The sequence below is a fragment of the Nannospalax galili genome, unplaced genomic scaffold (assembly GCF_000622305.1).
Source record: "Nannospalax galili isolate Female #2095 unplaced genomic scaffold, S.galili_v1.0 scaffold175, whole genome shotgun sequence".
Taxonomy (NCBI): domain Eukaryota; kingdom Metazoa; phylum Chordata; class Mammalia; order Rodentia; family Spalacidae; genus Nannospalax; species Nannospalax galili.
In genome coordinates this window covers 1,629,612-1,633,009 of record NW_008336314.1, presented here as the reverse complement: position 1 = coordinate 1,633,009, position 3,398 = coordinate 1,629,612, and the positions used below count along the sequence as shown (strand labels likewise).

The window sequence follows — 3,398 nt, the reverse complement described above, 5'->3', positions numbered from 1 at the left end:
GTTCCACTTACACCATGTATCCAGAAGAGTTAGATGCTTAGAGCCAGAAAATAATGTAGTTGACTTCTAGAAGTGTATGTATATTGTGGGGATGGAGAATTCTTTTATTGATAGATTAGATTTCAGTGCCCCAGGACAAAAATGCTCCAGCGATTTGTTGTAAAACCATGTGAATATACTAAATACTATTTGAGCCATAATCTCTTTTCTTTGACTTATGTGAATCAACTTATTAACAGAAGATAATTTGAGAAGTTCTGGCCACAGATGGTGACCACAGCAATCCCCTTCCTGTGGGTGCTCTCAGAGGGGATGTGGGTGACATATTCAATCCACTTCCTCCCTGATCAATCAAGAGCTCTGAGGGCTGGCTGATCCCCAGGCCCAGGAGTCCTGGTCCTGTTTCCTCCTGTGGATGGGGGTTTGATATCCAGGGCAGTGATGCCCAGCTCCATGGACCTTTTTGAACATCCTTGGCAGCCAACATGTGACGTACGGGGAGGACTCATCTTTGTCAGCCTTCATTTTCATTCTACTGGTTACTTGGCTGATGGTTTTTCTCACCAGAAGGACCACTGACATGGGCAAAGCTATCACTGAAGGATGTGAGGATGAAGCAGACACCAAGTACACCCTCTGCGTCAGCCACCTGAGTGAGGGCTGAGGCTGAAGACCTGTTCGCCCTTCTTTTCTTCCCTCTGTCATTTCTGTGTGTGGTCTCCAGACTCTGACACCAGAAAGATCAGTTATAATCTTAAAAACGGCAAAGACAGCAAACAATATTTTGTATATTTTATTACAATGAAAGTGGACAATGGCAAATATGATTATGGTAAATTACCAATGTTTTAATGTAAGGGATAAAAGCCTTTTGGAAAATGTACTAATTCCCAAACCCAAATGACCCCTCACTTTATTTTGGTATCCAGTTTTAATTATTTAGTTCAGAGATAAGTAAGAAAAAATTTCATACCTTACCATTTAAGATTTTACATAATTATTTGACATGAATTATGTGGGCAATTGCTACAGTGCTCCACACTATTTTTAAAAGCTTTAAAAAATCAGTAACATAGTATTCTCTCACTTAAATTTTAAACAAATGGAATTTTTTTCTTGAAATTAATAATAAATTAATTCCTACCTTAATGTATGCAGCAATTTGTACTTTGTTACATTTATTTCATTTTTTATTTTTTCTGCAAAGCAATTAATTTTCTTGTTTATGATCTAAGTATTTTCTAGGCAGTTGCATATATATCTAAGGTACAGAAGGGTACACTGGAATAGGAATGCAACCAGAAGTCCAGGCCTGGATTTGAGTTTTGGATCTCCCACTGGATAAATCTAATAAATGACCCAAGATCCCTAGGCTTCAATTATTTGACAGCCCTGCAAAACAATTAGAGCCAAAGAAAGCATAAGAAAACTTCTTTCTATAAGTGCTTAGTAATAAATAATCTATACTCTAAGCTTTGTGTAAAAAGAGGCAAAATCAAGGATAATGGAGCATGATTATTTTGATTATTTCTCCTTTGCTAAACAGAAAAAAAATGGAAGGGGTGTCTTTGAAAAAAAATTGCATATTGGAGTTGAATATTAGGGTTTATTATCATCAAATGGGTTGCATTTAAAAAATTTTTTCTTCCTTTCTTTTTTTCTGAGACAGGATTCCCTTAGCCCCAGGTGGCCTGAAACTCCTTTTGTAGACCAGGCTGGCCTTAATTTCACAGACATCTGCCTGCTTCTGCTTCGCGAGTACTAGGATAAAGGCATACATCATTATGCCCAGCCCAGTTGCAAATGTTCAGGCATAAGAAATAGTTTTAGATCAAGGGCTTTAAAACAAAACTACTGTTCTGGGCCAGATAACATGGACTGTAGTTTACTTGCTCCTGTTCTTAGCTCCAAATAGTTTAAAATCTTTTCTTCCAATAAATGCCATGTTCCTAGAATGCTTAGCATCTAAATTTTGGTATATTCCAGGGACCACATATCCTTTCTAACTAGGTTTTCTTCTTGCCTTAGCAAATCCACTCTCACAGTTTTAAAGCCAACCATGGTTGAGCAGGACCTTTGACTTATCTTCACACAGGCAGAACTGGTAAAAGAAAGGAGCCAGGGGCTTCTCCCAAGCCATTGTGACCCCTGAAAAACAGATCCTCAAATGACCTTAAGAGTAAAAATAAATTGGTTTATCTGGGCCAACTGTATGGCCTTAAACACCCAAAAGGAAAGTATAATCAAAAATTAAAGGGGACAATATAATTTCATAAGAGTCCATAGGTATAGCTAAAGGCTACCTAACAAGTAACAATGCCAGACAGGCGATACCTTCTTTTGAGTTGTTGGCCAGGGAGGTCAAAGCATAGAACTGGGAAAATGAACAGCAGACCCCAATATTATGCAAAGAAATATTGACAACTGATTACTGCTAGATGAGGAAAAGCTGACTCTCCTAAAACAAAGACCTCTAGACAGGCTGACTAGATTAACCGGAAGGGCAAGTAGTGGGGAATGGCTGGGGGTGCCAACAACACAGCAGACAGTAGCAGGGATATCAGAGTATAAGCTGTCCTCTGACCTCCACTCATGCACCATGTACATGAGTGTGCACATAAACAAGTAAGTGTAACTGTATTAAAAATACTTTAAAAAATACATTATCTTTCTAGACATTTTAATCACAAGTCAGTTGTAGAAATGAAATGTTTGAAATGTTTATTTTGATGACTTTATAGACACACACAGGCACCAAGGATCCAAGTGCAACCGATTATAATTAGTAATAATCAGATGCATACGGATTACAAATGCATGTATGCGCCAACATCTCAGTGTTAGTAGCAAAAACAATGAATCTTTCTGCAAGGAACAATATATCCTAAAATGAAATGGAGATCTTTTTTAACAGTTGAAAACTCATTCAATTTTATGTCTTACAGGGCTTATACTGAGTTACTGTATAACTGTATTAATTCAACTGTGAACCTAGAAACTTGCACCCACTTGTGAAAGAGATGTACTCTTGCTCTGGAGTGTGTTACCGAATATGTTAAAGCTGTAGTGAAATGCTTCTTCTAATCATGTAGTTATTAAAAATTAAAAAAATAATGATTAAAAATGATTCTTCAAAGCATAAAAATTTGCTCCTTAATGTGAAAAACATTACCACTGAAATCTACCTGAAGATTTTACACCCATGCTCAGATGCGAAGGAGCTCAGAAAGTAACCGACTGTGACTGGTAATGATCAGATATATAGACATTAGAAACACATGTGCAAACATCTTAGTGTCAATGACATCAAAAATGAATTTTTCTCTATGAAACTGTGTATTTTAATAATGAAATGGAGATCTTTTTTAAAGGTTAAAACCTCACTTAATTTTATGTGA

General features: G+C 36.9%; 1 pseudogene; it reads right to left on the bottom strand.

Moving 5' to 3' along the window:
- Positions 1 to 224: 224 nt before the first annotated feature.
- The window catches only part of LOC108490721, a 4,946-nt pseudogene continuing 1,772 nt past the window's right edge, over positions 225 to 3,398 (bottom strand).